Source organism: Dunckerocampus dactyliophorus, chromosome 1 (assembly GCF_027744805.1).
Source record: "Dunckerocampus dactyliophorus isolate RoL2022-P2 chromosome 1, RoL_Ddac_1.1, whole genome shotgun sequence".
NCBI classification, from domain to species: Eukaryota; Metazoa; Chordata; class Actinopteri; order Syngnathiformes; family Syngnathidae; genus Dunckerocampus; species Dunckerocampus dactyliophorus.
In genome coordinates this window covers 33966949-33981846 of record NC_072819.1, presented here as the reverse complement: position 1 = coordinate 33981846, position 14898 = coordinate 33966949, and the positions used below count along the sequence as shown (strand labels likewise).

The window sequence follows — 14898 nt, the reverse complement described above, 5'->3', positions numbered from 1 at the left end:
CAAAACAGCCATCATTTATTAATTAATTGATTTTGGAAAAAAGCGATGGACGACTGTACGCCGATCCACAGCATCCCAAACATGATCGACAGGTGACAAGTCCGGTGAGTATGCTGGAAATGCCAGAACTGTAATGTGTTCAGCTTCCAGGAATTGTGTACAGATCCTTGCAACATGGCACCGTGCACTGCCACGCTGCAACATGAGGTGATGGTCTCAGATAAATGGCAAAATAATGGGCCTCAGGATCTCGTTACTGTATCTCTGTGCATTCAAAATGCACCTGAATTCATAGGCCATACCATAACCCCAACCCAACCATGGGCCACTCCATTCACAATGCTGACATCAGCAAATCGCTCTACCACATGACGCCACACACGCTGTCTGCCATCTGCCATCTGCCCCCCGAACAATGAAAACCGGAGGTTGACCATAAAGGTGATCCTGCTGGATGTGTAGGTTCTGGGCTGGTGTGGTTATACGTGGGCTGCGGTTGTGAGGTCGTTTGGATGTACTGACAAATGATCTGAAACACTTTTGGAGGTGGTTTATGATAGAGAAATGAACATTCAATTAACGGGCAGCAGCTCTGGTGGACTTTACTGCAGTCAGCAATCCAATTGCACGTTCCCTCAAAACTTGCAACATCTGTGGGATTGTGCTGTGTGATAAAACTGCACACTTCAGGTTCCTAGTGACAATGAGGAAGTGTCGTTCCGAGGCTGAACGGGCAAGAGACGTGTTTGTGAGCTGGAGATACATATATGGTGTGGCGAACTGCACTGCTGTTGATATAATAAAGTCAGAATAAAGTCATTAACAAGCAGCAGATTGTGTGACTCTGTGGGAATGCTATTGTGGCTCCGTCTGCTGTCATAACAGAGAGATGTGGCTTGACATAATGAGCAGGCGTTAATGACACAAAAAAGTTTAATGTAATTAATGAAATAAAGTAGTTATCGCCGTTAATGCGCTATATACAGCACTAGTTTATATTTTTGTTCAGTGTATTTTCCTTTAGGTGTAATGGTGGGGTGTCTCGATACTTCGGTCTACATCGTGTATGTATTCTGTATGTCCAAATGTGTTCTTTGTGTCCCACAATGCTGAAAATAAAATATAAATGCAGAGATCGAGACAGATGTGACATTGTCATGAAGTGCAGCAAGCAGTCAGACTAAAATGATCAATGAAATGCTCAGGATGAGCTATTGCCCTTTGTAGACAAGCAACTGCGAGCCGTGACGATCTAAGGAATATTATACTTAAACGTGAGAGCATGTTAGTTAGATGATCGCGTGAATGCTGCCAAAATCCCAGGGCCAGCACTAGCTGAACTCGCTGTAAAATAATATATATACAGGCAGGCTTACACAGAAAGACACACGTCGAATGGCTCTATAAATACAGTGTGGAGGTAATGTTCATCTTGTAAAGTGGGCGGATTAACTGGAACCAGGTCAGAGCAAAAGCAGAGCATTCTTCAGTTTTCTCCAGTTTAGCTACATTTCTCTGCATCTCGTTCTTGCTTCGGTTTTCTCCAATCTTCTCACTCCCACATTTCCACATCACCTGGCAAACCATAATTTCTTGGGAGTTTGACAGGGCGGATTATCCATGAAATGTTTGATACCTGATATTATTCAATGAATCAACTACAAGTGCAAAGCCTGCATTCATTTGCTACTAATTGATTTTTTGTAATGAGAGCGAATAGCAGCTAGGCCAGCAACATATGAGGTTGAGCTTGATGAATGAGTACAACAACGAGGACAACGAGTACAACACTAATTAGTTGTGTTACATTAATAAAAAAGAAAAAGAAAAAAACACCATGCTTTGGCTGTCACAGCAAAGTAAACGACAGCAAAGTTATACTAAACACAGTGGACATAAATAATAAACATGAAATAACTCAGACTATGTGAATAACTTAAATATGTAAACTGTGATCAAAAGAAAAGACGTGCATTTTGCGTCAACAAAACACAGTCCAGAAAAAGCTTTTTTAAACTATGTTTAAAAGAAAAGAAACGAGCCATCGCAAACAGGCAGGAGCATCGCACCAAATTCTGGGCCACAAACATAAGCCTCTTGAATGCCCCCCCTAACCCACCCCACCCCAAAAATACACATTACACACACACTACACTGTTGTGCATGCTCTTTTTGCGTGAGCGTGCTTGGGGGCATGCCGAGCTGACTTGGGCGGCTCAGCCATCTTCTTCTATTGCCGGTTTATTGTGACGTATTCGCCTCGCTGTTGCCCCCTGCAGGGCAGTGGAAGTACTGCATGAACAAGTACAGGCACAAGTTGGAACTTATACCTAAATTAACTTGTATGTCACGCACACAGTACACACAACACATAAAAAATGCAGTAATAAAAAGATTAAATGCAAGAATTAAATGAAACAGTAATAACATGAGAGCAACTCCTTACTTTTATCCCTGTCGTTGTCTTGCAGGCTTTTCTACAATGCCTTGTTAAAATATTGTCCCAGGCTAGTCTGGAAAACCTCTTCTCCTCCTCCCAGATCTCCATGTATCAGTGCACAGAATCCATGACCCTTCTAGCATTCATTAATTATTATCCTTCATGATGGGCGCAACAGTTGAGTGGTTGAGATCAAAAGTACGACCAATAGTGATGAGTGTTTCTCCTCTTGCTGAGCTTTTTATGATGTTCATTTTCACTCCCATGTGAAAAAGGCTTTCCTTTTCTTTGGCACACTGCCGTTTGGGAGACATAATGAAAGTTCAAAACTAATTACCGATGTTATTCTTCCTCAGTGTGGCTGTGCAGGCACACATTTAATTCTCGCGCCCAGCACGAGGCACACACTGCATTCTTATGCTGCGCATGGCGTGTATTCTTCCACTGGCGCGCGCCGTAACTAGTTCTCAAGCGAGTCATGTTTACGTCGTAAATCGAGGACTACCTACAGTATGTTTGGATTATGTTTAGCAGGTCGTATGAGGACCACTGCTGTAGAGGCGCATCTAGGGCATGTGTGTGAACATCCGGATTCAAGTGACTGAAAGAATGCCTGAAAGAGCATCATCCGTTTGCGTCGATGCCTTTCACAATCGTCTTGTCTCTCGTAGATGAGTCAACACATTGACGCAATCAATGATGGGCCTCTTTGCACTGAGAGAATGGCAGCGCAATGAAGAGAGAGGGTGGCAAATAAAAAGCCAAAGGCCAAGTTGAAGAAATGGTTTCAAGGTGGACAAGGGTGAGCCCTTAGTTTTTTTTTCCTCGGAGTGAAAAATGCACTGCAGCGTTGTGAAGCCCTTCTGTATTAAAGCCATCCATCCTGAGTGAGAGGAACGATGAGAAGGAGAGCATCTACAGAGCAGTCATCATTCACCTGTAGCACAGCTTGGTTTGCATAATGTAATGTGAGCATAAAAACTCCTTTATGACCAACAGAGACAATAAATCCTGGATCGGTTCGGACCTGTTTTTATTCCCGTCCTTCTCCTCGTCTTGCTCAGATCATTCCAGCTACCTAATTTTTAGCCCAGAGCATTTCCGTTGTCTTTTCATTTCTTCTTGTAGCATCACTACAGTGAGGGCTACGTTGTATATTATTGAATTCATTCATGCATCAAAGTGGATAAAGTAGGGACACTTGACACTTACCTAATGAAACACTGGGGGAAAAGCGTTGTAAATCAGCCATGCTTATATGTTTAATTGCCTTTATCGGGACACTTGGTAACGCCCTGACATTAATTGTTTTTAATCAAAAAATGCTACAGATGTCCAATCTGTCAAGTATATGGGGAACAGATTCCTGAAGGGTTTTTTTTGGCGTCCTTCATCATGTTGGATCCATCATTACACCAGCTTGGGGTGTTACGTAAGTGCTGATAGCTACGGCCAGTGTGGACTGAGCACATAATCATCACAAAGAACTGAGCAATAAGTAACCTCTATAATGATAGATGGCACTGATATATTAGCTGTAATTACCCCCGCCGATTTTCTTCCATTAAAGACAGGATGAGTATGATTATACCTATTTAGGTCTGTGTTGTGTCCTTTGTTTTATTTCTTTAAATCCTGATTTCAATGCTGTACACTTCACCTTTTTATCCTGCTGGTGTTCTCAATTAAGTTTTCTTTAGCTCAACAGAAACTCCACATCAGGGGAAACTGGGCCCGATGGAGTATATTTGACCTCCACGGGGCTATTTGAGGAACAAAAACGACACTAGTCTAGTTTCACCATCTTCTCTCCCTCTGTTTCCAATTCCTTTCTTACCTGAGGCCACCGCATCCATTCACACTACAAACAAACAATGCAGATAAATAAGGTGGAAAAGAAAGATTGTCCAAGTTGGGTGACAGAAGGAAAGCGAGAAAGAGGGATGCATAAAAAACCCTAAAAAGTAGAAGAGCACGGAGGAATAGCTAATGGAGAAATGATAGATGGCGATGCTGTTTACAGGCACAGGGAATTAACAGCAGTTCAGTGATGAACTCCTTTTGTCTTCGTTGCTCTTTTCTTTCTGTTCAACCTACTGTATTTGCTATCCGTTTGTAATCCCTCCTTCTTTCACTCTTGTAACACGAGAAAGCCGTAAGGCTGGGATAACTCATTATTAATTCATAGTTTCTCCCCACATATGTATTTACAAGGCCTTGAACACTGGTTAATTCAGTATCTTACAACAAAGTGTAGAAACACCACATATTTTATGTGAATGATTAAGCTGCTGCCCACCCAGTGCAATTGTGGAAGTCTCGAGTCAGCAAGGTCAGGAATGAGTGGTTGTTTTATTTTTCTATTTGGCTGTCCAAGTATTTCTAAGGGAACATTTGAATTCCTGAGAATACATTAACTGTGATTTGTATATCTTATTCTAAAAACACAACCATTAAGTGTAAAGGCAATTATACTTGGGTTATTTCAATGCTATCTGTTTCTCCAATCACTCTCTGTGATAAAAAAAAAAAAAGTAGTTAGTTTGCATGAAAAGATCTGGACTGGAAGTGTGGAAATGTGCAGCTACTGTATAATAGCTATACTACAGCTGCATCTACAGTATGTATACAAATGCACACCACAAGAATTCATGAAGAATTCATACGGTTAGATCCTTCGTTTCCCGTTGGTGTGTTTAGAGGGCGGTGTACAGTATTGACCATCTTCAGCGCTTTAACCAGGGTTTGCAGTTTTCAGCATTGTTAACGCAATATTATCTTACTGTTCAATTATCAGTTTAAGAAACATGTATTGTCTTATATACAGTATGTGGTATTGTGTGAGAATAATATTTCTCCTTGCTTATCTGTTTGAACTGATTTGGCCCGGTCTCGTCAGTCTGCCAGTGAATGCCCTTGTGTCCTGCCAACCTGTCTCGTCTTTGTCATTCGCGATTGAGCTTCCTTATGTCATTTTATTTTGTGATTTTAGTTCAAATTTAGTACTGTATGATCAGTGTTGTTCTCGATCAGCGGTTCCCAAGCTTTTTACAGTCGCGTACCCCTTCAGACATTTGACCTGAAGCCATGTCGCCCCTACTCCTGCACATTTAAAAACATCAACCTTTTTATCTGAATTAACTTGAAATGGTGAACATAATTAATTGTTTAATTATTTTTATAGTAATTCCGGGTCAAAAATTTGTATTTTGCAAGGTTACATTTTGATAAAGTTTCACATGAACACTGATAAATAGATAAACAATCATCCGTTGGAATGGGTTGAATTTGAGCTTCACATTTTTCGTCCACTCACGATTTTAAGTCTGCATATTCATTTAATACCAAATTGAAGGGGAAAGTCTAACAGTCACGATAAAGCATTACCCGATGTACAAAAATACATACAACCAACAATAAAGGCTCATTTTCGGGGGAATCCCCACTCACATTGACAGGTTTTCACAGCTGCGGTGTGCAGGGATTGGAACACCAATATAAATTAAATCTCCAAGATTAAACACTCTTAATGCACTTTACCCTATTTGACACGAACCTGAATGATGTTTAATATGAATATATGGGAAACTAATTGCTCAACAATTTATTGTGATGAGGCTGACATCCCATTAGAAAAGTTAGACTAGCTACATCCATTTCTGAATTTCTGGACAAAATGGGCCAATGATGTATTACATCAATAAATGTAAGGATTTGTGTATTTGATTCATGGACATTTTATTCACTAACTCAAATAGCACACACTCTATGCTGGTAAAATAAGTGGAAAAGGTAAATAACAGAAGTAAAACAAATTAAATGGAAAAAATGGAAAGCACAGGATTTGGGAAAGAATAAAATGGATGTCATAGGGCCTTGTTGTTGTCAGCTTTTGTCCGGTATCTTCTTCGCAGTTTACCATAACATTTCATGTTAACGCCTATGTGTGTCGCAATACAGGACGCTTTTGTTTGGAAACACGGTGTTACGAAGGGCCAAGGCCGTGATACAGGAATCCAAAATGCAGAGTCGAATACGTGAAACAGAAAAGGTCTTTAATACAAAAAGGGATAACAAAAAGGTACAAAAACAACACAAGAAACAAAGTACAACAAAAATACATCCAGACCTAGTCGCGGGAAATAGTAACAAAAAACACTGCTAGCAGGGAGAGCTGAGCAGGGAAAAATACAGACAAGTAACTAAAAGAGCTGCTAACAAAAAACTAGCAGGAGTACCAAAAATACAACTACTGCTGAGAACGTCAAGCAGGTAGGTAGGTACTTACAAGTGAGCCGAGCGTGGGTCAGAAAGCCAAAACACAATGCACAAGAACAAGCTGGAAGGAGCTGAACAGGGTGTAGCAAAGGGACAATCTGGCACTGAACCTAGCATTGCACACAGCTTAAATAGCACTCCTTAATAAGGCACAGGTGATGATGATCAGCTCATCAAGGTGCTCAGGAGTGTGCTGCAACAGAGAAACAGTAGATGGCAGTACCGCAGCACACAATCCTGACACACGGAACGATTCCGTTTTTCAAGGGACGGTTGGCAACCCTTCCTTGGGAAAAATGATTCCCAATTCACATCAAAGTTTGTGACAGATCTCTTGTTCATGTTTCTCTGTTTTTCATTTGTGTGGTACCAATTCACTGACTATTTAAATAAGTCTTGGCCGGGAACTGAACTGTAGCTGAATTGTGAAATATTTATTTTATATATAATTTTTTTGCATACACGGTAGCACAGTGGTCACCAACCTTTTTGAGACCAAGATCCCGCGAAGCTGCGCAAGATCTATCCCTTAACGAGCGTCATCGTCGCGGCTCAAAGACAAAATGCGTGCCTGTTGGTCGCTGTACGGGAAGTGAGGGCACGGATCTGATCAATTTTTCTTTCCAAATGTTCTCGCGATCGACCGGCAAAGTCCCAAACGATCGATGGGTTGGCGACCCCTGGTGATTCTGCATTTGGGGTAAACAGGGCAGAGAAGCCAAAGAAAAAAACCTTGAGCATGCTGAATGTTTTCAGAGTCTAACTTTGTTTGACTGTGTTCCTAGTGGATCTCCTTGTCCTTTCTCTGCTACATGAGACAGCTGATGTTTCTGTCATAAGTTGCCATATAATAAAACATAGTAAGCCTGAGCCTATAATGATTTTTGGGGGCTTTTTAGATAATTGTGCACTGTGCAATCATTCGGCTAATGATGTAAAACTATCCATTCAGAGATGGGTAGCCATGCAATGTTTAATCCTAGTGACTAGTGGTGGGAGTGACGGCGTTAAAAAAAATGGTGTGACTAACAGCATAATCATTACTGACATTGAAATGTTATTATGCACTGATATCTACATCAACAATCTGGATGTCTTCATTCACCATTGTTCACTCCTACACAGGAAACTAAACAGCTAGTCAACAAGGCTGGTTGCTTGGGAAAACACTGTCCCCTAGTGTTTTGGTAGAGAAGTCAAAAGATCAACCCTCAGCCTAATCTGATGAAACATCAGCATATGCCACTACAAAGCTAAATCCATTTTTTTTTACATAGTTTACATTCCAATACCAATTGAATTACTTTTTTAAAAGTAACCAGTAACTATAGCGAATTACTTGTTTAAGTAATTTGTCCAATACTTTTGCGGACTCTGAACATACTGTATGAGTAAACTGCAGCCCCCATAAAACAGTATTGAGGTCTTGCACAGATACCAGTTTAAAACAGGCGTCACTCAGGCTTTGAATGGAAACATAAACCAGCCATAAATTATTAAAAATCAGTTGGCCAGTGGGTGGATATAATCTGTTTCACTGATAAATCCACAGACTTTCTCTGAAGACTTCCTCAAATCTGCAAGTATTTTACTGTTTAAGGGTTGTCCATCTTCTTTGCCATCTGTCCTCATTTGGCTCAATCTTTTTGTCTCAGAAAATGGACTCCCCGCCTGCTCTGCTGTTCTCTCACCTGTGTCATGTTCAGCTCTATGGTTTGTTTTTGTATTTATCACCTCTGTTGCTTTTGCGCTCTGAAGTTGTTTTCCAAGGATAATTCTTCTTTGGCTTATTCGTCAACAGGTTTTTGCATTTTTTTTCCACAACATATCCCCGATCTTAAAGATACTACTAGTTTATAATGTTGTTTTTCTGTTGTGAATGTCAAATTAGGTCAGTTTCAGGAAAACATCTTGGACTAAGCAAATTAGCGGTTGATTATGGGCCAAGGGGCTCAGCTGGAAGAGATGGGTCACAGATGAGATAGTATGAGAGCAAAGAGGCATAAAATGAACATGACATGAGGAACCTCCGGCGCCAAACTCAGTTCAGGGAAACATATGCTGTGCTTGCAGTTTATCCTGAAGTAGACACTTATGTAACAAAGGTGGTATATGTGTGAAAACAAGCACCTTGTTTGTTTACTTATTTCCATTCGACGGTCTAACTACTCGTTTCTGGATTCTATTACAAAATTGTCAGTGTTTTTCATAAACCAAATCCTTGATAACAGGTTTATGAATGTACAGAGCAAATAGTGTGTCTCATTTCACCGGGGGTTAAAAAGTCATGTGCTTCTCTAAGTCTGCTGCATCTGCCATTAGCAACCACCCAGTGTGCAAAGAGGGAAAACCTAAAAGTGGATGTAGAAAAGCTCTCATCTCATCAGCATCTCATGAGGAAAACCTTAACATTTCAATACAAAAAAATCAGAGGGCATTTGTTTCTGCTGTTGTGCCGCATTACACTATAATGAGATATTGATGTTGATACGGCACCTGCACAAGGCTAGTCTTAGGTCTCTTATTGATCAAATCATAAATCTGTTCAAACTGTTATTTATCTGCTTGGCAAAAGACCAGATACTGGCCACTGTCCTGGTCCTGCACTGAATTATCGCAGCAATAATGTTCATGTTTTCTAGTTTTCAGGTATATAAGGTTTCTATAGTTTTTACTTCCAATAAAACATCCCTTGAAGTTCCACAATGCAGTAAGGTCTATGTAAGGGATGCGCCGGATACTTCTTAGAAACGAGTATCCGTAACGGATCATGCATTTTTGCCAAATACGAGCATGAAACGAGTACATCTCATCATTATCCGTAATCGTGATGAAAGAAAATCCTCATTATGTATTCGCTCTTCACGCTCTGTGATTGGCCAGTCACACACAGCGACCGCCCCTCCCGGTGCCTCATTCACGTACACGGTGCGATTGGCAACTTGAAAACGGCTCGTGTGGCGTTGCCCACTGCCTCCACTGCCTCCACTAGATTTTCCTCACCTCCCCTCTATTTCGGTTTGTATCTAAAGTTATTTGGCGAACTACTTGTTTCGTAAAGTACACGGTGCCTTTGACAAGACAGCGCTGTGCAGGCTTGTGTTGCATCAGTCACTTATACAACTCAATTGGGGTAGCATGACCGCTTTTTTCCTTGAAATGTATTTTTGTCTTATTCCATGAAGTCATCACAAAACAGGCATGCTACCTACAATATAAGAATTTTGTTAATTTTTCACTTGGAAGTACACAGACAGTGGTAACAGTAACCTGCATTGACTGGCCACAACATTAAGTACACCTGCACAGTACAAGATCAAACATTCTGCCTGTATGGCTATCATACTACATTATATACATAAGCGTGGTAAAATATTACACCTCTCTCACACACGTTGAAATCTTAAAATTGTTTCGTAACGTACGCGGTGCATTTCACAAGACAGCTGTATACGGCTGTATACGGCTTGTGACTGCCATTTTTTTTCCATCTGCTTGCTCATAATTTGGTGATATAAAGACAGTCGGAAAACTTTGCCTGTATTACTGAACGCGGTGCTTTCGAGAAAAATACAGTGAAGAAGGCTGACAGATTATTTCCCTCTTTGGCATGACTGGATGTTTGCATGAATCGCCAACTTCACACAGATCATTAAAAATAATTAAATAATAAAGTCTTACAGATCACTTACACACATACACAGTACACATATAGCTGAATAATAAACAATAAATATAGCGACTTCTGATCAATCCATGCCAATTTCAGACTTAAAATCATGTACCACACCCACTTCCGGTTTATGCCCTGCCTACTCCGAGTACAGATACAGATACGGATAATTTAGATGGGTGAACAGATACACATAAAGATGGTGGTGTACTCGCTCATCTCTAGTCTATGTGATCAACACCAGTAACGTTACTGAAAAAACAGACTCTGCCTTATTCATGCTTCCCTGAGTTTTCATTATAAATTGACTGACCTGAACCCTCTGCTGGTTATTCGGGATTGACAATTTAATAACCGTTCAAAAGCAGATAAATTAAAACCGATAAATAAACAGCATTAAAAAAAGAGTCCAGTGGCATAATCACTTGCATAAAAGAAGCAAGAAAACTGTTGAAATGATGTAGTTGAGGAAAATTCACATATGAATAGATGACCATGAAATATAAGCTCAAGAGTTTTCTCATGCAGGAAGGCCCGCAGCTCAAAGCTGTGAAACAGAAAGCAAATAAAAAGCAAGTTCCACACCTGCATTGCCAAAAAATAGTCATTGACCTGTGGCTTAACTTTTCCACCAAACATAATTGAAATACAGATTTGCCTTCAGAAAAACCTGCTTATAAACCCATCGCCCATCTAAAACAACATTTTTAATGTAGTCAAATCATACACGCACGATTGAGGCACTCAACAGACTTTTCATTAAGTACACCTACACATTAGTAAATGAGCTGATGCAAGAGCTTTATCAAAAACGTTCCCACTTGTCAAATAAAATTGCCAAGTGTTAACTGATATTACCAGACGGTTTTTCTCAGTCGGTCATATACCTTCCACCTCCAGGCTCGGATTAAGGAATGGGGAATAGGCAGGGAGATATTCGACTAGCATTTATGACCAGAAGTGAGTGATGAAAACGGACATTATCCCACACAACAACATACTTGCTGAGTTGGCCTCCACCCCTCTCATTCTCAGGGACTAAGACCCTGTAAAGAGTGTCTAAAAAAGTCAGCAAATGTTATGTATATGAACCAACAAAGGGGGTATGAGTGAGGACGCCATTGTCTGAAATGGCTGCACACATTGTAACATTCCCTCCCCGTTGGCCTGAGACATTAGTGGTTGCTCTCTGTCCAATGCAATTTCTTCCACGCCTTCTACCTTTGGCCAGATTGAAACCCGCCTCATCACCATATATGAGTGTGTGCAGTGGTTCCCTGGCTTCCAGCTCCAGTTTACGCTTCATTGAGAGAGAGTGAGAGAAAGAACTGTAACAACTTTTCCTGTGTAACATAACGCATTTTGGAAGACATATTTTACAGTATATTTCTGTGAACACATATACAGAATGGCTAGTGTCCTGCCAGAAACTACACAAACGAAAACAGTTTAATGTGCTGAATGTTAGTATACATAGAAGACAACATGTTGTCTTCTACATGTTGTTTCCTCTACATGTTGGTGACGGATCTCCTTCACTCTTTCACTGTTCCGTTCAAGTGGCACTTTGTACAATTGTTTTATGCGCATTTCATTTTTCTTGACCACTCTGTCAATTGTTGCAATCGACACAGATTCAGTATTTCCAAATACATTGTCGTCATCTATGATGGCACTTTGAATTTCTCTCAACCTTATTTCATTGTTTGCTATCACCATTACACAAATGGCTTCCTCTCGCTGCTGGGTAAAAAGGAGCCCTCTTCCACCTCTGCGAGGTTGTCTTTCAATCCTCTGTAGTGCAGAGTAAAAATACAGCAACGTACATACTTGTTCTCCCTAGGAAATGTTTGAATGATTGAATTCACGGTGGTCCTCCCAACATTTGGCTGCACCCTCCGACCAGCCTCAGCCACTGTGAGGCCGTGATTGACAACATGGTCCACAAGTGTAGCCCTAATTTCATATGGAATCTGCCTATGTCTTTGGGCTGTTCTCCCTCTTCCCCTTGGGTGTGAGGGTTCATGCGATTTGTATGCTTGAGTGACTGTGAACAAGTGGCTTGTCATTGGTTACAAGTAAATACTTCCTCCTCGTGAGTGACAGCTGAAATTCACTGTGGTGGAGGTTGAACTAAGAGTTATGAAAACTTTAACTCTGATCTGAGAAAAGCACCAAAGCGACTGAGAAAAACTGTAATTTAGCAAGATGCATTCTAATTAGCTGTCGTTTGCAGTGGTGTATAACTGTATTGCATCATACTGGAAGATGTTTCCAGTGTTATGTGTCCATCACGACATACACATCAATTTGCAAAATACTCTACTTGCCTACCTATTGCCAACATTATGTATTATGTATGTATGCCTTTTTTTGAGATGGTTGTGGCCTTAAATGGCTGATTTTTTGGAAGTTTGTCCCAAAAATTGTAATGGAAGTTGCAGTGATTTATGTGTTCGCTGCCATAAAAAAGTTGCAATAAATAGTTGCGATTTTCCCTAATTTATACACATGACATTTGTTGAAGAATAAATAATAAATGAATAAATATTAAGGAACAAAAACAGTCTTTAGTCTTTAGCTGTGTTATCACGTCTTTTATCTCAGTCAATGTCAACAAGGACAAAAGGACATGAATGCACGATGCAGGGACACATTTGATTGAATAGCTAGATTAGACAGACACATTTTATTGGCGAAAATGCCCAAGATTGACCCAACACATGGGTAAGTTGTGATGATAGGACAACATTGTAAGGCCACGCATAATTAGCAGGGATTGGTTGATTGGTGCAATTGCAACATTGTGAAAAGGTACAGTATGTATTCATTCTTGACAATAAAGAGCATAAACACACACTCAGTTGTGACAAAACAATGTGTGCGGCTATAAATGCAGGTTATAAACTGTGTTTCCGTAAACATATAAGGAAAACCTGGGACGTAGTGGCCAGGCAGCACATACTCAGAACATGACTTGAAGCCCTTCCGCTTACTTGACATACAGGCTTGGTTTTGCCGTAGTACACTCAAGTAATGGGCAAAAACACACAAGTGATGTGAAAGCCTTTTGTGCTTTAGGCTGAAGCCTTGCTACAAACTCTAAATGAAGTCTCTGGAGAATATTTGAAACATAAAAAAAATGAGTGACCAGTGCACAGTGGCTAAATAGATACCATAGCTAGCTAGCTAGATAGACAGATAGATAATGATGCTGCACCTGCTGCCATTAGTGTAGCTCTCATCAATGCTGTGAAATAAACTGGTGAACATCCACATTCTTCTATCCTTTACACTGCCTATTTGTTCATTTCCCTAGCTGTTGGATGCAGTAGCTCTACCTGATTGTCACATAACATAGATCTTGAAAAAAATACAGTATATATATATAATAATAATATGTATTATATATAATATCTGCTCTATGATTACAGCTCACAACAACAAAAATGACACTTGTGCTTTTAATGCACAGATCAAATAGATTAACTCTGCGCTCCGCAGAACCCCCCACCCCCCAACTACTCCCCACCCCCCAACTACTCCCCACCCCCACTTATCTGCGCGGGCTCTGCTTGCAGTTATTTCAAATGTGCACTTAAAACCTCCCTGCATCTGCCTTGATTCGACATAAGCCGTCAGTAAACACATCCCAGGATAGAGCCAACAAAAACCGCTCGGTTCTTGTGGACCGTTCAGAAAAGTGCACAGAGCCATGGAAAATGTGTTAATGCAATTAAATGGACGCACAATAAATTATAGTCACACTTTTTTTTTTGGTCACACAATTGCATTTCCCAATTGCGCACAATTGCATCAACAGGTGAGTTCATAGCAAAGCCGAGTACCAATTTAACTTTTTTTTCTAAGGATGCATATTCCATCATCATCACGAGATAAACGTCTTTTATTCATTCAGTTGCTGCCAGCTGGAAAGCAATCAAGTCCTTAAATAGTGCATAATACACCAGTGAGTTCTTACCTTGAGATGTTATCTCTGAGGAAGCGTGGGTGCGTGCGTTTGCAGCAAAACTATCCAAAAAAACGGAAACTCTGGACCAATATGGACTAAAGGGGGCAGCAGTCTGTAGTACAAAAAAAATGTGTCAGAGAGCAACTGCAGCTCCTGCTGTAGCACAACCGTCTGTGCTTTGGTGAGAATTACTTTGCTTGTTTCTGACTGCCAGCCCTCCCTTCTCCACTCTCCCACTCTCACTCACTCACTGTCTCCCACCCATGAGAATAAATAATCGTTCATCTTTCTCTCTCTCTCTCTCTCTCTCTGAATCATGAGAGATCACTATTAGAAGCTGATTGAAGCCCAAAATGGTCCAAATATGTGTGTATATCCTTACTCCACCCACGTCAAAACTTGCATGCTATAGGGTCAAACAAATTGTCTGTCAGTGTGTGTACCATCAGAGGAGCTGGGGCAGCGTCCTAGGATTATACTGGGGGATTATGCCTTAAACGTTCATCATTTTATCTGGTGGACAATGACATCAAT

At 40.6% G+C, this 14898-nt stretch overlaps 1 protein-coding gene across 3 annotated transcripts in view; it reads right to left on the bottom strand.

The window, feature by feature from the left end:
- The window catches only part of LOC129187252 (caM kinase-like vesicle-associated protein), a 63499-nt gene extending 48902 nt beyond the window's left edge, over positions 1-14597 (bottom strand). For 2 of the 3 annotated variants that reach the window (XM_054786286.1, XM_054786442.1), the window contains exon 1: positions 14374-14597. The gene's annotated coding sequence lies outside the window, so the exon portion shown is untranslated. Of the gene's footprint in view, positions 1-7203; positions 7408-14373 lie in introns of all 3 variants that reach the window. The other variant, XM_054786353.1, reaches the window with a different exon arrangement.
- Positions 14598-14898: the final 301 nt, after the last annotated feature.